Genomic DNA, 24074 nt, shown 5'->3' with positions numbered 1-24074 from the left:
GGTAATATACATTTATGTTATTCTGTTGTATATTTATATTATACATTTATATTATTTAATCTTCTACATTTTAAGGATTACATTCAGAATTATTGTAAACTTAAAAGCTCAGAAGCAACAAAGATGTGCTATGTGACAGATTCTATGATTCTCCACACCTGATTATTTGTTTGGAGCCCCTCCTCTTGATTGATTTGGGACCTGTGACTTGCTTCTAAAAAATAAATATAGCAAAGGAGATGAATGTCACTCCTGTGACTACAGTTCATTATAAGACTTCCCTCTTGCTGGCAGGCCCACTCTAGAGACTATCCTTCTGGGTTGATGAAGCTGCCATGCTGGGGACCTAGGAGTGGTAAGAGAGTGTGGATGGCTTCTAGGAGCTGAAAAGCAGCCTCCAGCCAACAGCCAGCCAGCTAGAAGTCAGGCTTTGCTTTCCTAGTGACCCACAGAAATGAATTCTGTCAACAGTCTAAGTGACCTTGGAAGTAGATTTTTCCAAAGTCAAGCATCAAGATGAGAAACAAAAATAACGTACTGTATTTGCAGCTTTGGGAAACCCTCAGCAGACGACCCAGATAATTCATACCTTGATTCAAAGCATACATAAATTACAATTCCTTTATTGGTAAATGTGTTAAATATTGCTGCCCTGTTATGTGTTCTGATTTTTCTTTCTTACCCCTTTACATGTATTTTCCTGCAGAGTCTTCATGGGACAAAAACTCTGATGGAATGGTGCCCCACAAACATAGGGAATCCCAGGGACTTCCAACTCATTTCTCCTTCAAAGATGGTATGTCCAGGATTCACAGTCTTCCTCCATTCAGGTCCTTCAGATTCTTCTCTTGATTGCAACTGCTGTGGCTGGACAGTTGTGTGGCTTCTACTGTCTAGAAGCTGCTTTCAGCTCTTAGAGGCCACCCACACTTTCTTACCTTGCCTAAGTCCCTAGGACTTCAGACCGGGTTGATGAAGTAAGCCCCCACTACAGTTAACTCTGCTTATGTAGTATGTTGCTCAGCAGTGTGTGGAATGTTTATGGTAAAGAACTAGGAGCAGGCAAAGTACTTAAATCAAGTTTGACTTAATCCATTTGGTAGAGCTTTAACTTGAGTCTTCTAGAGTCTCTGCTTTTCCTGCCCCTTGACATCAATTTGCTTCTCCTTCCGTCTCAACCCCTGGGGTTTATGTACTTATTTGCTTATTGCCCCTGCTTGCAGATACTAACCAGTCTGACTTGTTCTCCTTTGCTTTCTTCCTTTGGTGCTTCTTTGATTTTTTTTTAATCCTTTAATAATTTTATCTAGTTCTCTTTCTCTATATCCTTCATTTTCTTTTTTTTATCACTATGTATTTTTACTATACAAAGAATATGTGAATATAGTATCATATACTAATATATATTGTATGGCATCAAGCTATATCTGTTAACTATCTTTTCAGACAATAAGAGCTTGGAACTCATTTCTTCACATATAAAAATCATCCTTTAAATGATTGCATAATATTATTATATTATTAGTATATCACAACATATCCTTCCCCTTAACTATTTAGGTTGTTTCTAGTAGTTTGAAAAACAAACCAATGCTGAGTGCATGACTCCTTGTGCACATAGATGATTTCCCTAAGACATGCATCCAGAAGTACTGCTTTGAGTTACATCCATTTTTATTTTATTACTACCAACAAACTGTTCGCTAAAATGGCTATGACAGTTCATAGGACTGCCAGCTGCATAGGAGCATTGCATTCACAAAATAACTGCTAGAACTGAACCGAGTAGTATGTTCTCATAGAATGCCATGGAAATAAAGCATGACTGAAGCACAAACTCTTCACAGTTCTGAGACTGGACAGTTAGTTCCACCATTGTGCTCATGACTAAAGTGGGGTGGGCCACTGTTGAATTTTCAGATTAGCAAAGCCTAGAGGCTGATCAGTTTTAATTTCTGTTAGTTCTCCTTAGATCTTAATAATAACCATACCTCTAATGCTATAATTAAGAAGATAAGATGATTCAGATGTATCGTATCATTCTTTCTTTTTAAGGAAAGGGAAAGGAAATTTATCTGGCTTGCTTTTCTGTGTGTGTGCTGGGGACTGAACCCAGAGTTTTCACTCTACCAACTGAGCTATATCCCCAGCCCCTATCTGGCTTTTCAAAGTTGCCAGACTGAATTGGACTTGGAGGAAGTGTCAAGCATCTCCTCTCTGGGTTTGCTTTTATTCTGTGAAATGATGCAAATTAAGCTCTTAACAGTGTTTGGAACGGAAGCTGTTTCACAACTATTGTTATTATTACCCACATATATCTGAGTTTTATATGCAAAAATATGTATAATATATATATAGTAAATATATGATTTTTGATATTGACAGTGATCTCATTTTTACATCTTTTTCCTTTTTATATTGAATTATATTGTGTGTATAATTAAAAAGTCAAATACCTCTTTAGCAAGAGCCAAGAGCACAAGAAAGGATCTTGAGCTAGGCGCTCTGGTGCATGCCTGTAATCCCAGCGGCTCGGGAGACTGAGGCAGGAAGATCACAAGTTCAAAACCAGCCTCAGCAACTTAGTGAGGTCCTAAGCAAATAAGCAAGACCCTGTCTCAAAATTAAAGATATAAATTAAAAGGGCTGGGAATGTAACTCAGTGATTAAGCCCCTCTGGGTTCAATTTCTATACCAAAAAAAAAAAAATCTTGACTTTATTGTGGACCAGATGATTTATGGAATTGTCCCCTTTTACAAACCTATTTAAATATCAGAGATGTGCTGCTCAAATGACCACTGGAAGATGGCACAGTCACAAGAAACACTGCACAACCAACCTTTCCTCTGATCACACCAACCCACCAATTGCAAGTGACTAAGTACCTTCTGTGTACCTTCTCCAAGCCTGGATATTTTGCACACAATTGGTGTCATCCTCTCTCTGTTTCTGTCTCTATCTCTCTCTGATGTCTTTGGAGTCTAGGAAACTGATATATACAGCATTCTCGTTTGGGGCTTCCTGGGTAGCAGAAGTAAGTATCCATTGAACTGTCACTTTCCTGTGGATTGCATCTTTAGGTCTCATTTACTCATCAGTAAATGAGAGGAAGACAGTCCTGTCTGTTCCCCCTTTACAGAGGCATTCCAGGAGTTAGCTGAGTGGTGTCCAATCTCACTTACTTTGCTACATTTATTAGCAATGCCTGGGGTTGAATTCCTAGAATCATAAGATAGAAAGGCACATCTCAGGAGGCCACCCACCCAGCCAACCCCATCTTTCAGAAGGGCTGCAACCAAGCAGCAATCAGCCAGGGTTGATTCTCCTTCATTTTCCTGCATGACTTATTTATGGCCCTAAAACCCAGCAGAGTCAGTAATGCCCTTTCTGTCCCTCTCTAAATCTTTCCACTCTTAAACTGAATCCCTCTTGGGACTTCTTTCAAACTGGTTCCTTAATCTTCTCTGGATTGTCTCCAATGTCTTTGTATTCAGTTGAAGCTGTTGAGCTCTAAACTCAGAGTTCCCTGTAATACTAAGCAGTCTTGAGCAGAGTAAAGACAGTTTGTGTTCCTCAGTGCCATCTAAGAGTGACTCTAGGCAGAGGGCGCATGTAGTACAGGGAAAAGAGGGGCTTTTGTGTCCAAGAGAATTGAGATAAAAATTCAGCTGTATAGTTTGGCTGCTGGTGACTACTACTGTCATTGACTTTGCTTTTTCTCAGTCCTTCATTGGTGAAAGGAACAATAATGCTTCATAAGGTCATTATGAGGAGTAAATAAGTTGGCATGTATAAAGTCCTTGGTATACGTTGTACATATTTTTTATATAAAAGGTCCTTATATACAAACCAATTGCTTCATCGGGTGTTCAATGGAAGAAATATTAATTTCTAAAGCTGGAGAAACACATGCAAATTCTGGACTTGCTGAAAAACAGAACTGTCCTGTAGTCTAGTGAATTTTTAAAAGTTCTTTAAAACTTTCTTTAATTTTTGCTTTAAATGCTGAGTTTAGAGCCTAGCTCTATGACCAGAATCAATTTTACAACTTTGCAGTTCCCACAAGTTTATAAAGCATTCCTAAAAACAATTTTTAAAAACTCAGTGATTTTGGAACTATTGCCCAAAGATAAATAATTTAACACATCTACATATCTATAGCTCGCTCTATCTATCTATCTATCTATCTATCTATCTATCTATCTATTTCTCAAAGAGCGTTGACTTGCTTTAGAAATATCTCCTGCAGTTGCTGGAATGCTCTGCAATATAGAAAATACAAAGAAAAAACAAAAACTTATATATGAGCAGTGTTTGAAGTAGTCAGTACCTCAGAGATAAAAGGTACATACACAGATTTTTTTAAGACCAAATAGAAAGTGTTGCAAATAAAGAAATTTCCTGAGATCTAATAACAAACAAACGAAGAAGAAACACAAAATCTTAGGATGCCCATCAAAGTAAGTCACAGCTAACAACTGCTTATAGTGGGTGAGGCACTCTTCTAAGCAAACCCCATGTATTAAGGTGTTTACTCTTCCTATGTATTTGTGAGTAGGTATTGTTTCCAGCCCCAATTTCTAGATAAGGAAGCTCCAGTAAGGAGAGATTTTTCTCCCAATGTTTAGTAGCCTATGTGGCAGAGCTGGATTTCAGCTGGAGGGACAGGGGCTCCAACAGGCTCACCTTTTAAGGCTGCACCCATTGCTGCTCTAGCATGTTGCTGGTTGGGAAATTCTAGCAAATCCCTGTCTCTGGCCCTAACTTGGGAAGCAGCCTAACACAGTAATTGAATACACATATTTTGGTATCTAAATAACTCATATTTTGATCCCAGCTCACCACTTAATGAAGAAACAGGGAGGGGTGATGAGATTATCTTCTCTGCTCCCTCCTTCTCAAACCCTGCCTGGTAAAGAAACTGAGATCTAAAGGATTCAGATGTTTAAAATAGAAATCATGTTCTGTACCCAAACACTGAGTTGTTTGCCACCTTCTGAGTCAGATTGCTGTCATCAAATCATCATGTATTCAGAAAGCATTCTGTACATCAGTTTTCTCTGGTGCACTAAGTATTTTTTTTTAAATGTATAATCTACTAACTACACATAAAAAAAAACTCAGTGTGGATTAGGGAGAAACCTAGTGTATTAGCACTTGGAATTAGCACTAATTTAAATAAGATAAATTATCAGTATTTTCTCCAATTTGGTACGTCACCATTATCATCACCTAAAGCACATCCATTTACTATTTAAGCAGACAGTAGGAAAAGCTACCATTTGTTGAGCACTTACTTTGTGTTAGGAGTTCTACTTAGACTACCTCATTCAGTTTCTCATTGAGGTTGTTTGATGGGAAATTGAGGCACAGTATAGTCTCTGGCAACTAGTTTCAGTTCCCACTCTACCCTAAAGTGGTGGAGGCAGTGTTCAAACTCTCTCACTCCAATTCCTATGTGTGCGTATGTAGACATATGCCTCTACTGATTCCCAAAGTATAAAGGTCAGGCTATGTTTATAACTTCTGATCCACCACATTGTAACTTTAGAAGTCATTATCTAGCTAATATCTAGTTCATTATAAAATTTGCATAGTTGTCAATCCCCCTGAGTCCTCCGCATCCCCAGATGAACCTCTTGTCCTGGCAGATTCCATATTCTGATTCTCACTGAAAAATCTTCACACTGGAAAAACAAGAGTCTTATTTATGACTATCTCAAAAACTATTATCCAGAAAGGAAGAAAAATCAGATAACACAGTTCTGCAAATGTGAACAAAAGATTAACCCTGATTAACTCAACCTCTGGCTCTGAGTTATTTCACAGTAGCAAGGGCAAAAATTCTTGGCTGTGTTAATCACATTTGGATGAAACACCAAGTTTTACAGAAATCATCTCCAGATTGTTGTTTTGTTTCTGGCACGTTAATACAACTAATTCATCAGCAGAATGAGCAAGCCATCCTTGCAATGGAACCAGGCTTCCTTGGATCAAACAGTCACCGCAAGCTGTTCTCCAGAATCCGGGAAAGGCAGTGTGAAGGCTGTGCTATGCAGGTTTTGCTTTTGAATTCACTTGGCCACTGACAAGTATATGAATGTAATAGACATTTAATGCAACAGGAAACCAGGTTACATGACACCAGTTCCAGGTACTTCCAGGTGTTTCTCAAGTACACTGTGCTTTTTCTAAATCACCTAAACAACACACACACACACACACACACTCCATTTTGGGCCATATGAATTCCTTTGTTGTATGACCTTCGGCTCTCTAACCAAAGTGAGTGATAGAAAAAAAAAAAAAAAATGAACCAACCTGTTTTGGAAATGGAACCAAAGCAACTGATCTTGGTTTGAAAGACTCTGACTTCTTCTCCATCTCAAAGCCAAACACAAATGGACCAGATCTGGCCACCTTGTGTAGACAACCAGCAGCAATTCTTTGTCAGCCCTGAGCTGCCAAAGACCAGAGAGTGAAGAAGGTGGCAAAGGGATGGTAAGAGAGGGTATCCGTCCCTCCAATGTTTCAAGAAATTCCAGTTCCCTGTTAAGTAAAGAAAACAGCTTGTCAATATGCATGTAACTACATTCCCTATAAAATCTCTCTGACAGCTAGGTAAATTGTATAAAGTATATCTGGTGCACGATTCTCCTGATGAATTGGGATTATTGACTCTAAGAGTAAATTGATTTTTGGGACTAAGTGGGTTGTGAGGTCCTTCCTGGAGGCTCTTATAACATTTCCAAGCTACTTAGATGTATTACTGGCTCCTGTGGATTAAGATTTTCTCAATTTTACACTTGTGTTCTGGTAGGGATGGAAGAACTTATCCAGAGTCATAACAGGAGGATTTGAGAAGTGAAGCTGTCATAGTTGCAGAAAGAAAAGAAGTGGATGTAGGGAATTAACTATATCTAAATGCAAAATTGTCCCTAGTCCTAAGTGTGAAACTCTAATTTATCCAGCTTATGCCTTATAGAAAAACAAATATCTGCCAGACAAAGGAGAAACCATGAAAATTAATCTATACACCTAAAAAATTATATATGTAGACCACCTCTTAATTGTGGCTTATTAAAATCTACCTAGTATGGCCACTTATTGAGTTTAATTGGGATTTATTCCAAAAATCTCTTTTGTTTCTTGATTGTGCAGAGAGATCAATTTAAATGACAAACTGGCATGTTAAATACAAGCTCAAATTTAACTGAAATAATTTCATACTGCATGAAATATATTTAATTATATTTATTAATGTAATATAATTATTTTATTTGTTATTTTATTTTGTCTTCAATGTGGAAGAACAAAAAAAATGCAGAAATAATGAGTGACCTCTCAAATGACTCTTACCTTATCAAAAGCAAAGGCAGGAGGGAGGTTTAATTTCAGGTATTTCTATTTAGTGTTTGAGCTACTTGAGGAAATAAATTGGGTAGTGATATAGGGAATAATTCCCACTCTTTTGTGTCCTTTAGTTATGACGTGTGCCCTCCCATGTGGTCCCACCATGCTCCTCTTGTATTAGCTAAAGTGATTAAGTTTAGGTCAAAATATCCTGAGTGACATGTTCCTACAGAGATAGCCATGGCATGAGTGTCGGCAAGCCATAGCTTTCCTTGTGCCCCCATGACTCCATCCTCTTCATTCCATTCTGGGTAAACCCATCTGGCCTAGAGAGAAGAAACAGAAACACAGCAGAAAGGGTCTCCATTTGCTTGTGATGGTGGACAGGGGACAGAAGGGGCCTCCTCCTCCACTCAAAGAACCTTCTTTGAATGATGACAATGTCCTGCTTTCTCCCTGGGGTGGAGGATCAAACCCAATTACATATTCAATTTACATGACTTTGACTTTCGTCTCCTCTAAACCTCACCATAAGCTAGTGAGGGAGGTGGGAACTGGCATAATGTAATATATAACTCTTCTATTTATTGAGTATGAACCAAGGGCCAGGCACTCTGCAGGATCATAAATACGAAGATAAATTCAAAGAAATTCCTGTTCTGAAGAGAGTGAAATGCATTCTAGTGGCTATACAGCAGGGAAGTTGAGACATGAAATTGCTGTTAGTGCTGGTATCTATTTTGGGAAGAGGCTAAGCTTGAACAAATGGACTTAAGGATTCAGTTTTTGCAAGAAGATGAGAGATTCTGTCATTTTTCAAACCATTAAATTCTTTGCTGTGTGTTTTGGCAATTAGTATAAATAATTTTCCTTCATATCCACTTTATTATAAAAAGTATTTGAAGTGTCTTCAAGGATAAAACTACCATGTATTTCCCCTAAAACAAGATAAGGGAAGTATTCAAATGATTTAAGTTATATTAAGTTTATATTGGCATGCTGAATTCACTTTTTAATTTTTTAAGTTAACTATTGAGTAGTAGATCAAAAGAACATTTATAAAATAAATCACCCCTGGTAACTTAAGAAATATTCTGAATGAAAAACTTCAAACACACACAGATTAAGAGAATGTTACAATGAAGTCCTGTACCTGTTACACAGCTCCATCAATTATGGTCTGCCCTGTAATTATAAATTATAATTTCCTAGGAATTTATCTCTGACTTAACAAAACTGACTCAAAAGAAATAGAATACCTGGCTGCCATAAATAAATTGCTTTAATGATTTAAAATCTTACATTGCTGATTCTAGTGTGTATTACTAATTCCATTCCTTGACTTGTACACTAAGTAAAAATTTGCGCCTGGCCCTTGGAACATGTACAGGATATATTAAGTACATAAAACATGAGGAATATACACTATAAAGAGAGAAATGATATATTTTAAAGTTCCTTTCAAAATTCTCAAAAATACTGCCAATAAATCTGAATGATTGCAAAATGACCCACATACTCACCAAAAGGGCACAGGGAATATCTGTAGCAATGTTGATGGTTTTTTTTTTCTCCTGCCCCAAACTGAAAACAAGGACAAATATCTGTCACTGGTGAAATATTATGCAATAATGAAAGTAAACAATCACCACATGCATCTATATGGATTCTCATACATAAATGATTTTTAAAAGAACATTTTTAGTTGTATATAGACACAATACCTTTGTTTTTATTTATTTTTATGTGATGCTGAGGCTCAAACCCAGTACCTCACACATGATAGGCAAGTGCTTTACCACTGAGCCACACCCTAGCCCCCATAAACCTTTCTTTGTTTCTTCAGTACTAGGGATTGTACCCAGGGGTGCTTTTCCACTGAGCTACATCCCCAGCCCTGTTTTATTTTTTAAATCTGAGACAGGGTCTCATATGTACACTTTCTGTATATATACTTCAATAAAATTTTGCATTTCAAAAAACATCCCAAATGAAATAAAGTCATAAAAATATTTGATGAAGAAACAAGAGGGCTGGGGTTGTAGCTCAGTGGTAGAGCACTTACCTAGCATGTGTGAGGCACTGGGTTTGATTCTCAGTACCATATAAAAATAAATAAAAGTTATTTTAAAAAAAGAAGGAAAGAAGATATGTGCATGAGACTGCTCTTGATTTGAAATAAAGAATTGTGCTAACAAAAAGTACTAACATATGAAATTATAGCTGTTTAATTTTTCCAGAAAACTTGGGGTCTTTCTTGAGAAATGAGAAAAGACTTATTCTTCTAAGTATAGGAAAACATTACTTTCCCCTAAATGATACCACAGCTTATGAAGTACTCTGTTTTCTAGTTAGGTCATCAGAAGTCTGATCCATGTATTAATCTTATTCTCTGACCATTGTTCTCATAACTGTTCACTTTGAGCCTGTTTCTTCATCTATAGAAAGGGAATCCAGATGCTCCTTGGTTTATGACAAGGTCACATCCCAATAAACCCATCCTAGGCTGAAAAAACATGTAACACCCCTGACCTATTATATAGAACATCAGAGCTTAGCAACACAATAAAGCACAGAGTACCCTCATGGTCATGAGGCTGGTTGGGAGTTGCCTCTGCCCAGCATCTTGAGAGGATATTATAAGGCACATCATTAACCTAGGCAAAGATCAAGACTTAAAATTCCAAGTATGGTTTTCTACTGAATGCCCACTGCTTTTGCATCATTGTGTAGTTACATGATCATTAAGCCAAACCACTATAAGTAGAGTACCCTCTGTATGTATGAACCACCCTGTCTGGCACCTGGTAAGTTATCTTTTATTTCAGTTATTACTAATGTTATTAGAACTTGTCAAAAAGCAAGTTTAGTTCTAGTTTGTTTTACTTTGTGCAATGACAGTCATCTGAGTACAGCTATTTCTTGGGAATTCTGAATGATTCCTTTGTCTACTATAAAGAAAAATCTAAGTGGCTTCCATTTCTTGCCCTTGCTTTCTCTGTAACATGTTCTTTGTTTCTACTAAAGCATCATCATCTTACTAAGAAATGTAGTGGACTATTTCATTCTAGATTCATGATTTGTCTTGTGCTAGAGAAAACTCCTAAGTTGTCTATGGAGGTGTTCTAACTCTGTGTACTCATGAAGACTTGTCTGAAGATTCTTGAATTCTTCATGAGAAGAATTTTGGTTCTTCCTTTTTAATTTATGCCTTTACTTTAAACATAGATTATCCATTATTCTGCTATTTGTCAGGTTTCCTACACTTTTTCATTTTAACCTCATTTTCTGCATCGTAGGTTTCCATTCTGAGATGGAGATAAATCATGCTGTCCCAACATGTTTGTAGTGTATTAATCATCCAGTTCTCCTCAATGGGCTTTTCATATGGTTGCCTGTTTTACATCTGTTCATTCCTTTCTCCTATAAGATCCACAGCCCACTCTTATTTTCTATTTCTTTTAGAATTGGATGCAAAATAGTGTATTTTTCCCTCATGACATTTCTATTGGTTGAAGACTTATCAGAAACTATTTGGTTTAAGGAGATGCTGTCATTTCTATTTACATTACTTCTTTATTATTCTTGGTATTCATCCCCTCCCCATCTTCTTATGGAAAATAGTGCCTGCAATGACCTGAACTGATTCTCTCAAACTTTCCTTCTCAGAAAGTAGGCCTCAACTTTCTTCAGGGCTGAGATTACCTGATTTCATTTATCAGCTAATCCACAGATAAACCTAGTGACTCTTGTGAAGATAGGACGTAGAAAGGAATTTATTTGCAAAACAGTGAACAAAACTTTTATACTCTTAAGACAGGATGGTGGGAGAAACTTATTCTTCAAAATTATCATCTGTCCTGAAGACTCAGTCACTCCTGAGGTGAAAATAAAATGTAGTTTTTACTTTAAAAATTAGAATCAAGATAGAAATGATTACTAATGGCTTGTATAGACAATCTGCCGGTGTAATGCCAGTTATGTTACTTTAGTTATATCATGGCATCCTTGCTGTAACCTAATATTCCCTCTGCGTTTTGGATTATGTTAATGGCAGTGGCTTTTATCTGTGTTTTTGAAAAGACAGGAAAGAGATTACTGAGGGTTTTTTTTCCCCTTCCAGACAAACATCTGAAGGTTCTCATTGGTTTGTTTCAAGACCACAGTTTCTGCTACCATGTAAGTGGATGGTTGGAATTAAACACATTTGCAAGTACTCAAAAATGGTATGTCTGCAATTCCGAGGGCTGTGGACCTTGGGCAGCTCAGTTTCCCTTCTCTTTTCCCTTCTTTCATTTCCAGCTTTCCTCTTAAATGTCAATCTTCTTCAAGATTGAATCCTTAGGCTTCGTAGCCTGAATAGTTCCTAAGCAAATCTCTATAAATACAAACGAGTCTAAAAAAAATAGATGGAAAATTGAAGTGAAGGTGATTAAGATAGGAGAGTTTAATTCACAAAAAGTAGACCTTAAAAAACAGCTACAGAAGGGCCACCGAATCTGTCCTGCACTTCTTAGTGGCAAAAAAGGGGAAATTGTTGATTTTTTTCTTGGTCTGGTCTTTCTAATTTGGTCTTAACATTTACTTTATCAAGAGAGGCAGGAAGGCAAGATAGTTGTGAACTTGAGGGGAAAGTCAGGTTCTAGTTCTCCCATTACAAGCTCTCCTTGTGCCACCCACACCCTTTGGCTCTTAAATCTCCTTCTCTATTGTAGGCTTCTCTTCTTAGACTCCTTTTCTTTATATTCAACTTGTGATTAGCTCTGGAAGATGTTTCCCCTTAAAACTCACTACCTGAAGACAGGTGATTCTCTGAAGCCACTGACTCCTTACCCTGCCCCATCCCCCGTGCTACGGATCAAACCCAGGGCCTTGTGCATGCCAGGCAAGCGCTCTTCCACCGAGCCACACCCCTAGCCCTCACAGACATGCTTTTAATATGAGAACCAATGAACCATGTGCTTGATTATGTTTCTATCACAAATTTAATATAGTTTCTGCTCTGGCATGCAATTATAGGCTTGGCATTAAGTTGTACCCTGTCACATTTGGCCTTGTTAAAACTTTCCCTCCCTGTATGTGGTTGTTTACAATCAAGGCTACTTGTTCCTCATCCCACAGAACCCAAACCAATATACTACACAGCTGCTGACCATGATGAACCTACGGGTCAGCACCAGAGTCAAGCAAATAAACTACACGCCTTGCACCAGTTTTCTTAAATTAACCAATCCGTGAGGCCTGCGGACCTTACTAAAGGACTACTCTCCAGTGCTGATTCTGCTCTGTGATGCCTTCTGACTTTTCCTCAGCTACCTGTCAGCAACCGTAAGCTCTCTGGCTCTGTAACACTTTTCTTCTCTTTTATGCAATTTATGTTTATCTCCTCACTGTGTTTCATTTGATCAACAAACCGTAACCTAACTTTCCCCTCACGCTCACAGATATCTTAACTAATGGCCACTCTTGACAGAGTAAATGTTAAGACCAAATGAGAAAAACCAGACCAAGAAAAATCACAATGATTTTCCTCTGTTTTGCCACTGGGAAGTTCAGGACAAACTTAGTGGCCCTTCTGTAGTAGTTGTTGTTTTTGTTTGCTTGCTTTTTAACTGCTTTATTAACTTTACATTTTTCCATACACATGGGTAAAACTACTGCTGACAGAAACTTAGGCTGGGTGCAAAGGTGATCTTGAATCAGATGCTGGCAAGGCAAGACCCACTCGACACATGGAAATAACAAGGTTTACAGCAAACAGATCAGTAAAGGCATATCAGGAAAATGCAAAGAAAAGGAAAGACAGTGGGACTCAGTATTAATCTCACGGAAAAAGGCAGAAGTCAAGGCATAAGGCAAAATTCATCATGATGATCACGGTGATTAGAAAGCTCCCCTGTATAATACACAGAAAGTTCCTCAACTGCAGCTCCCTAAGATTTCTCCCGATTTCTCTCATCTCCTCTATGAACATTTCCATATCATCTCCATCTCCATCCATCCCATCATTGATCTGCCTATTGGATATGGCCCATTGAAAATTAGGGGCAAGTCAGGGCTTGTCCCCATCTATTATTTCCTGCTGGCTGGTGGCCTTCACCTCCCAAAGAACGGTCGTCTTCTCCATTCTGCATGGGCTGCCCCATTTCTTCGTTTTCCTGGGCCAGTCCTTGCCTTCTCCTCCTCCTCTGGTTTCTCGACACCAGTTGTGCCATAGTGACACTGGGCCCCCTGTAGTCCTGCTCCTCTTTCCCCAGCCAAATGCCAGCCCACCGTGTGCAGGGCAGCAGGAGCTGGTAGCCAGATGCAAGTCTGTGGCTGCTGTTTAAGGTCTGCCTTTTGTGGAGTAAACTCGCCTGTCTTCATCTGCTTCACCTTGATTTTTCATCTATTTATACAACCTTGAAAACTATTCAGGTTATGTCTATGAATATCATGATGTGATGTCGCACACATACACATGTATAATATACATACACACCCCTGCTGAATATTTCCTCTTTGATGGTCAACTTTAAATTCATGTTTGTTATGTTTTAAGATAAGAATTATCCTAAAAGCTCATGTATGAGACAAAGCAAGAGAGTTTAGAGGTGAAATGATTGGGTTATGGGAGTCTTAACCTAATCCATACATTAATCCACTTGAATGGGTTAACTGAGTGGGTTGGGTTGGAGGAGGTAAATCAGGAAGGGCATGCCTTTACGGTATATACTTTTTCCCTAGTGGGCGGAGATCTGTGCTTCCTAGTGGCCATGTCCTGAACTGCTTTTCTCTTTTATCCTTACACTATGGTATTCTGCTTCATCTTAGGCCCAGAGCAACAGAATAGACCATTTGTGAATTGAGACCTCTGAAATCTTGAGATGCAAATAAATTTCCCGCCTTTAAAACTGCTATTGTCAGGTCTTTTGGTCCCAGGAGTGGAAAAACTGACTTAAACAATGGTATACTTTGAATTCACCATGTTTGAAATTTATTTTCCTCCTAAATTCTCTGCCATGAACTAACCTGCCCAGTCTTCCAAACTAGCAGTAATCGTAAACTTCAACTCTTTCCCTTCTTCCACCTCACAACTAATTAGTCACTAAGTGCTTCCAATTTACAGTGGGCTTTCCCCTCCGGCTCCACCATCACTGTTCTAGCGGAACTTCAGTGGTCTCTTGCCACTCCAGTTTATTCTGTTCTTCTTCCAGAGCAACCTTCCTAAATTGCATGCTTGATCTTGTTAAAGATGCTTCACTATCTTCCTGAAATACTTTGAACAAGGCTTTTCATGATTACAATGGTGAGATCTTTTCTCTCAAGGTACATTTGTCCCCCTTTCTAGGGTCACCCCATGGCACAGGTTGAAATTCTTTACAAACAGGCTCTGAGACAGAAAGGAAAGCAAGAGTTTCATCAGCATGTGCTCTTGGGATTACCACCTTTAGAATAGAAGGGAAGAAAATAGAAAGGGACTGAGGGAGAAGCTATGAGTCCTGGTATGCTGTAGTTGGTTTGCCTGGAAATTGATAAATGCTATACATCAGGGCTCCTCCCTACCCACTCCCAAGAAGCCCACTTGCCAATTTACCCTTGGCTGCAGTGCATCTTAGTAAAGACCTTAGCTGAGCCCACAGAGAGTTCAATCACTGGGGAAGCCCTTAGGGCTTGTCCTGAGATTGAAGTAAGGAATCAGGCAACCTGTGTCATCAGTCATTGGATGAGGACTTCCCATTGAAAAGGGCTTGACCTTGGTCAGGAGAACTGTCTTCAGCTGCAGTGATTCCAAAGAGGTTAGACAGCACCACCCCAGCAGCTGGGGCAATAGGTCTTAGAACCAGCTTGCCCGAGTTCCACATGGCTTCCCCATTCGCAGCTTTTTGAATAGCACTGACCACATTAAGTTGGAAGCAGGATTGTAGTTTGAGACTGGCTTTTGACTCTAATAGTCTTGTAGATATAAGAGATAAGGGAGACATTTGGCAAAGTAAATGGGGTCCATGGTTTTCTTTATCCCTAGGACTAAGGACTGGAGAATTAAGGATTGTCATTGTCTTTTACTAAGCTACACATTCCAAAATTCTTCAGTTCATAGTTTTATCATATAATAGTTTTGAACCAGAGACAATGTTGCTTGCTGGCCAGGGGACACAGCAAAATCTGGGGACATCAGTGGTCATAACAGTGTGTGGTGGTGGTGGTATTGGCACCTAGTGTACAGAGGCTAGGAATACTGTTAAACATCATACAAGGCATGGGACGGCCCCCACAACAAAGGATGGTTCAGCCCAAAATGTCACAGTGCTGAGATTGGTTACACCTTGCTCTGTGGCAATAACCACTTAATGGGTGCTTTGTTCCAGATGGCCATGGGAAAACAGTGAAATCAATTCTTTTACCTCTGCAGCTCCCGATGGAGTTGGAGTCCCTTCCACTGCCTATCTTTTACTACTAACTGGATTTTCATTGCTTTTTACCTCAACCAGGTTAGGTAATCAATCTCAGGTTTCTCCCTATTTTCGGTAATCATTCCTATATGCTTTTACAAGAAAAATAAGCCAACCCACCTTGTTTTAAATAGTAATTTATTAAAAACATATTTGGTGCCTCATATAAATACCAAGAAGATTGAATTCTGCTATCCCCATTGACATCAGGTAGCCCAGATTGGACCATGGACATCCAAAGTTAGAGCACAAAGTTGGTTGAGTCAGGATACTGCCACAGGTACTGAACATTGGATTTTACAGCTTGGGTGCTGGACAGGGCACTCTGTCATGGTGAAGCCAAAATCATAGGTGATCGGGTTAAATTGAGAAAATGGAGGCCCATCTGCATCTGGGAAGTTAGAGACTGCCCCTGGGAGATTGGAATGTCAGTGTCTCCAGAGCCCTTTTGATCACCAGGTTACCTGCCTATACTACCCCTTCCAAAAGACTGCAGGCAGCGAATTGCTAATTAATGCCCTCTGGGCCGGTACCAGCCTGAATACCCATCTGCTTCTCACCTTTTTGCCATCTCCTAGGCCTAGTCAGGTAGGCAGAGGGGAGAGAGCAGGAGAACAAAGGAAACTTTAAACTATTAAAAGGACAGACGCTCTCTCTTCTTGGGATACCAGAATACCAGCCATGGCCCCCTTCTCCCTCCCAGGAGAAGTCTGTGTTACTACCTTTAAATAAAACCTGCTTCATATGCTTGCCTTGGTGTGCTTCTCTAGTGTTATACTTCAACATTTGAGGAAGCAGAACTCGTCACCAATAACTGGCGGTATCAATGGCACTGTGCCACTGCAGGCCCACAGCACAGGGACCCTCCTATGCCTGCTCCTCTCTACCCGCTGATTTAGTCTGTGGTGGGAATACCTATTTGATAGAGCCTGCAATTGATGCTCTGGAAATCTCAGCTTGGTGGTGAATGGTGGACTTTACCTCTGACCACAACTCATAAAGTAGGGAATTCTTCAGACTCATGAAAGTGTTTCAATGCTGGGGAGCAAATTATGACAACTTTCAGGGAAAGGTGTTAATTCCTCCTGACATTTGCATACATTTTATTGCATGTAGTTCTAAGAGCAAAAGTTTGATGTATATAGCACTCTATTTTTCTAGTGTGTTATCTCAGGTTAGTTAATAGATTTCTGATGATCTTAACTGCTGTTATACATGCACACACACCCCCTCCAAACCCAACCTTGGAACCACTTCAGATAATCACTATATATACTTCCTTAGGAGAAAGATAGACATTCGTCCCCAAAAGAGCTTACCTTTCTTGTTCTAATTAATTTCCACATGTGTTAGCAGTGCTGAAATAAAGAATGCCGGAAGTAGTTTCCTAATGAAATAAAGCTAGACAGCATGGCTTTTCATTTGTGTTCTTGATTAATTGTGTGCTTCTCTCCTCTTTTGTGGAAAATAAATCCACATGAAAAACTATGTCAATGCAGAAAAACAAAAGGCCCTTTTTGAGTGTTCTTAGTGCCACTGTGATATTTTTCTACTTTTCTTATTGTCTCTTGATGGATTTTTTCTATTCACCTTTTCTGACACCATCAAAGATGAAAAGCTATGTGCCTCACAGATGAGCCCATACCCTGACAGAGCTTTGCAAGAATTTCTGATAACCTATCTCGTAAAATACCAAGATTGTCTGGAAGCCTTGAATTGCCAGTGTGGTAGGGTAGTTACTTTTCTTTGTAAGTTAATGAGGTATCCTAAAGGAGGTAGCCAGAGGCAGACCAGTTTTGACTTTCCTGTGAAGAATGGGGGCAGCCAACTTGCCTATCATTATTGGAGATATTTTTGAGTTGTTTTGGTAAGAACCCAATTATTTTAGTCCACTTTTGGTTGCTTTGACAGAAAACTTTAGTTCACAGCTCTGGCAACTTTAAGAACACAGCATCAAAATCTGCTTTGTTCTGGTGAGGGCCTCTGGCTACACCACAATATGGCAGATGGCATGTCGAATGTGTTTTCAAGGGAGAGGTCACATGGTGAGGCAGGAAGCCAGAGAGGTTCAGGGACCAGGATTGCTGTTCTGATGATGATCCAGCATCACAGGAGCTAACTGACTGTGAGGCTGACTTTAATCTCTTTCAAGGGTGATTCCCCAGTGACCTAATTGCGTCCTACTAGGTCCTGCCTCTTAAAGGTTCCACCACAATGACACGGGCATATGGAGACTAAGCTTCCTGCACATGAACACTAGGAGACACATTCAAATCCTAACCAAACCATAGCACCAATCTTACAAGTTCATCTTTCCAAACATAGTATTTTCTTTTTATCATTCTCTAAGATATCTTTGCATACTGCCACCTATCATTACTTTAATTTTATAGATGAAAAACTGAATTGCAGGAAAAGCAGACCATAAGACTCCGAATTTTAAAAATCAAATACTTAAATATAAGTGATTAAATAAAAACCCAGTGCTTCTTCATTTATAAACTCTGGTGCAGGCAGAAAGAGAATCTTTTACCAGTCAGGCTGGAAATCACAACTCTCCCTCTCCCTCCCAAGTAGCTGGGACTTTAGGCACATGACACTGTGCCCAGCTACATCTAGTTTCTTGAAACATCAGAATGGAAGACTTATTTTGAAATTAACTTTACATTTTAAAATAGTTTTAGATGTACAGAAGAGTCACAAAGATAGTACAGAGTTTCTACATACTCCATACTTAGTTTCTCTTTTTGCCAATGTCTTAATAGGGTATGTTTGTCACAATTAATGAGCCAATATTGATGTTAACTGAAGTCCACATGGTTTACTCATATTTCCTTAATTTTTACCTCATATTCTTTTTTCTGCTCCAGAATCCTATTTGAGATACCATATTAACCTTTAGTTACCATGTTATTGGCTTATATTGCCTATGATCATTTCTTAGACTTACCTTGATGGTCTTAAGGCATACTAGCTGAGTATTTTGTATAATGTCCTCCTCCCACTGGAAAAATTTTAATGAATATATACATACACACATACGCATCACATATTAATGAAATGCTGTGATGTTTCCATACATATAGTGTGCACTAATCTAACCTTCCTTTGCTCATGCTTCCTCCCCTGACCAATCTCTAGTCACTATTCTACCTTCGGGTGGATGTTGTTAGCCTCCACATGTGAGAACAGGTGGTACTTGTCTTTCTGTGTCTGACTTATTTAACACAATGATTTCCAGTTCCATCCATTTTGCTGTTTATGACAGGAATCAATTCTTTATGGCTGAATTAATACTCTATTGTGTATATGTACCTCGTTTTTAGCATGGGTACTGGTGATTGAGTCAAGGGGCATTTTAATCACTGAGCTATGTTCTAAGCCCTTTTAATTTTTCAATTTTGAGACAGTCTTGCTAAATTCCCAAATTCCCCAGATTGGCCTTGAACTTATGACCTTCCTGCCCCCGCCTCTCAAGTTTCTAAGGTTACAGGCATCCACCACTGCATCCAGCTTATACTACATTTTCTTTATCAACTCAGTTGTTGATGGGCACCAAGGTGGATTCTTAGCTTTTATGAACAGTGTGAATAAATGTGTAGGTATCTCTTTGGTATGCTCGTTGCATGTCCTTTGGATCTATATCCAGAAGTAGGATAACTGAATCATGTGGTAGATCTGCTTTTAGTTCTTTGAAGAACATCTCTACTGTTCTTTAAAAAGACTGCACTAACTACATTCCCACCAAGAGTGTATAAATTCGTTTTTCTCCATATCATTGCCAGCAGTTGTTTTTTATTTTTGTTTTTATAAAACACATTCTAAACTGAGGTGAGATGATATCTTATTGTGAGTTTGCTTTTTGTTTTTGTGGTTTTGTACCAGGGATTGAATCCAGGGGTGCTTAATTACTGACCCATATTCTCAGTCCTTTTTATTTTTTAATTTTGAGATAGGGCCTCACTAAGTTGCTGAGGCTGGCCTCAAACTTGTCATTCTCCTGCCTCAGCCTTCCAAGCCTCTGGGATTACAGGTGTGTGCCACCATACCTGGCTCTCACTGTGGTTCAGATTTTTAGTTCCCTGGTAATGAATGCTATATTTTCATATATATTTTTTATATATTAGTTATTTGTATTTCTTTTTTAAAGTTTTTTTTTTTTTTTTTTTTTTTTTTTAGTTTTATATTCTAGACATTAGCCCTCTGTCAAATGAATAGTTGGCAAGTATTTTCTGTAGGTTCTCTTTATTGATTCATTTGCTGTGCAGAAACATTTTAGTTTGATGTCATCCCATTTGGCAATTTTTACTTTTGTTTCCTGTGCATTAAGGTACTGTCTAGAAAATCATTGCCTGTACTAATGTGTTGAGGTGTTTCCCCTGTTTTATTCTAGTAGTTTCAGATCTTGCATATAGGCCTTTGATTCATCTTGAGTTGCTTTGTACAGAGTGAGAGAGAGATTGAGTTTCAGACTTCAGCACAGAGATAGCCAGTTTTCCCAGCACCATTTACTAACTAGATTATTCTTTATCCAATATATGTTTTTGGTGCCTTTGTAGAGAATCAATTGGCTGTAGATATGTGGGCTTATTTTAGGATTTCTATTTTGTTCCATTGGTCTGTGTCTGTTTTGATGCCAATACCATGTTGGGTTACTATGACTCTGTAGTATGTCTTGAAATTAGGTGGTGATGTCCCCAGCTCTACTATTTTTGTTTGAGACTGATTTGGCTGTTTGGAGTCTTTTGTAAAGCTTCCATATAAATTTTAGGATTTTCTTTTCTAGTTCTGTGAAGAATGTCTTTGGTATTTTGATAGGAATTGCATTGAATTTATAGATTGCTTTGGGTAGTATAGATGTTTTAACAACATGCTTCTGGTCCAAGAATGTGAGAGATCTTTCCATCTTTTTGTGTCTTCAATTTCTTTCATCAGTTTTTTTGTCTTTTTTTTTTATTGTAAAGGTCTTCCCCTTCCTTGATTAAGCTTATTCCTAGGTATTTTATCTTTTTTGTAGTGATTGTGAACAAGTTTGCTTTCATGGTTTCTTAGTCAATTTGTTATTGGTATATAGAAAAGTTACCAATTTTTATGTTGATTTTTGTATTCTCTTTTACTGAATTCATTTATCAATTTAATGGTCTTTTGGAGGACTCTAGGTTTTTCTATAGAGAATACAGACAAGGATAACTTGACTTCCTCCTTCCCACTTGCAAATCTTTTCTTTCTTTTGCCTAATTGCTCTGGCAAATTTGATCAAATGCTTTTTCTGCATCTATTGATATGTTCATGTGAACTTTATCCTTCACTTTGTTGATTATAACATTAATTGATTTGTGTCTATCCTTACATCCCTAGAATGAAACTGACGTGTTCAGTGAACAATTTTTTTCATGTGCTGTTGAATTTGATTTGTGAATATTTTGTTGAAAATTTTTACGTCTAATAAACATCGTTCTTTTTTGTAGTGATTGTCGTGTTAGGTTTTAGTAACAGGGTAATGTTGGCATGGAATGAGCTTGGAAGGGTTCTTTCTTTAATTCTTTGGAATTGAGAAAATTAGCATTAGTTCTTCAAAAATTGGGTAAAAAACTCAGTAGCGAAGCCCTCAGGGCTGATTCAATCTCGTTACTTGTTATTGGTCTGCCTATTTCAGTGTTTGTTTCTTGTCCTCATGACTTTTTGGTAGGTCATACATATCCTGAAATTTTCCCATTTATTTTAGTTTTTCAAATTTGTTAGTATATAGTTTTAAAAAATAATCCCTTGGGCTGGGGTTGTAGCTCAGTGGTGACACACTTGCCTTGCCATGTGTGAGTCCCTGGGCTCAATCCTCAGCACCACATTAAAAAAAAAAAAAAAAATCAAATAAATAAAATAAAGGTATTGTGTCCATCTACAACTAAAAATATTTTTAAAAATTCCTAATAAAACTTTGTATTTCTCTGGTATCAACTATATTTTCTTTTTCCTTTTTCATCTGATTTTATTTGAGTATTCCCTTTTCTTTTTGGTTAGTCTAGCTAAAGGTTTGTCAGTTGCTCTGATCATTAAAAAAAAAAAACCACCCCTTTCATTGATCTTTTGTATTTTGTCTATTTTATTTCTGCTTTGGCCTGTGTTATTCTTTTCCTCCTTTTAATTTCAGGGTTGGTTCTGTGTTTTTTAAAACCTTGTGATGTAGGGGTAAGTTGTTTATTTGAAATCTGGTGGGGTTTTTGTTTTTGTTTTTATGTAGGCACTTACTGCCATAGACTTCCCTCTTAGTACATCTTTTATTCTATCCCACAAGTTTTGATGTTTGTTTCCATTTTCATTTGTTTCAAGAAAATTTTAAATTTCCCTTTTTCTTTTTTTTTTTTTGCGATCATTCAGTAGTATGTTGATCTTCACGTGTTTGTATAATTTCTAAAAATTTCTTTTGTTAACTTCTAGCTTTATTCACTGTGATAAGAAAAGATACACAATATGATTTTAATCTTAAAAACTTTATTAAAACTTGTTTTGTAGTCCAATATATGGTCTATTTTAGGAAAATTCCATGCACTGATGTATAGAACCTCAGCTTTGGGATGGAATATTCTGTAAATATCTGTTGAGTACATTTGATTTATAGTAGAACTCTAGCATTTCCTTTTTTCTAATCTGCACGATCTGTCCATAGATGAAAGTGGAGTGTTGAAGCCTCCCACTATTATCATATTGGAGTCTACCTTTCTCTTTAGGTCTATTATTATATGTTTAATAAAATTGGGTGTTTCAACATTAGGTTTATGTGGATTTACAATCATCATATTTCTGAATTGATCCCTTGTTACATAGTGATCTTCTTTTTTCCTTACAGTTTTTGTCTTAAAGTCTATTAAGTATAATTTTTGCTCATTTTGGGTTTCCATTTGCTTCCAATATCATTTTCGTCCTATTTAGTCTATTTGTGAATTTATTGGTAAGTTTCTTGTAGTCAGAATATCATTACATTTTGTTTTTACATCCATTCAGTCATTCTGTGTCTTTTAATTGGAGAATTTAGTCCACTTACACTTAAGGTTATTATTGATAGGTGAGCATTTAACTCCCATCATTTTGATTTTCTTCAACTTTTAAATGTTCTTTGTTTTTCATTTATTTTGTGGTTTGATGGTTTATTGGATTGGTAAAGTTTAGTTCTTTTCTCTTTTGTGTGTCTGCTATTATAGTGGAATTTATACTTTCACATGATTTTAAGAAGGTAGTTTGGGTTTCTTTCACTTCTGGATATAGGACTCCTTGAAGCATCTGGTCTGGTGATCATGACTTCCCTGTTTTTGCTTGTCTTGAAAGGACTTTTATTCCTCATGTCCAAAGAATATCCTTGCTGTGTATAGTATTCTTGGTTGGAAGTTTGAACTCAGAATATATCATTTTACTCCCTCCTGGTTTGTAGAGTTTCTGCTGAGAAATCTGCTGTGAGTCTTACAGGGGTACCCTTAAATGACTTGGTGCTTTTCTCTTCAGATTTTAGAGTCCTTTTTTGTCTTGTACTTTTGCCAGTTCAACTATAATATACTATAATGAAGATCTTTTCTGGTCGTGTGTATATTTGGGGTCCTGTAAGCCTCCTGTTCGTTAAGATTCATGTCTTTCCCAGGGTTAGAGATGTTTTCTGATCTTATTGCATTGAATAGGTTTTCAATGCCCTTACTTTTTTTCTCTTTACTTCAGGTATCAAAAATGTAGGTATTTGTAAATGGTAATCTAAATGTCTTAAATGCTTTTATTTTTTCTTTTTTATCTTAGTGGTATATTGTAAGAGACCCGTTCTTCAGGTTCACAAATTCGTTCTTCTGCTGGATCTAGTCTGTTCTTGGGGATGAATGTTTTTATTCCCAAGAGGGGGAGAAGTGATTTTCCCATCATGATTCCCCAGCAGGGGAGGGGAAGGGAGGACTTCTCAGTATTAGGCAGAAAACTTCAAAAATGATGTGTAATGAGTGATAACTTTGAGAGTTCATAGTGCTTATAACCATTCATGCTCTGCAGGAGTTATAGTTCTTATTCTGGAGGATTCAATATTAAAGACCTCATTATTGACTAAGATTTTTAATTTTTAGAGCACGTGAAGTTCTATTGGTTATGAAGGTCTGATTCCCTCCTTATCTAAGACTCAGAGCAAAGAATTAACTTCTGTTGCACTGTAGTTTTGAAGCAAGAACTTATCTGTGACTTTCAAGTATTAAATAAGATACATGGATATTTGAGATCTATAAAATGAGGTCAATCCTCAGGAAACATGAAACACAAAGAAAATC

The 24074-nt window shown here is 37.8% G+C and overlaps 1 pseudogene; it reads right to left on the bottom strand.

Annotated features, from left to right (window-relative positions):
• Nucleotides 1-13197: 13197 nt before the first annotated feature.
• Nucleotides 13198-13509, bottom strand: LOC124988664 (protein BEX3-like; annotated as a pseudogene).
• Between the last annotated feature and the right edge of the window lie 10565 nt (nucleotides 13510-24074).

This window comes from Sciurus carolinensis, chromosome 7 (genome assembly GCF_902686445.1).
Source record: "Sciurus carolinensis chromosome 7, mSciCar1.2, whole genome shotgun sequence".
Lineage (NCBI taxonomy): Eukaryota > Metazoa > Chordata > Mammalia > Rodentia > Sciuridae > Sciurus > Sciurus carolinensis.
Note: the sequence above shows the minus strand (reverse complement) of the source record. Positions and strands in the feature narration are given on the sequence as shown.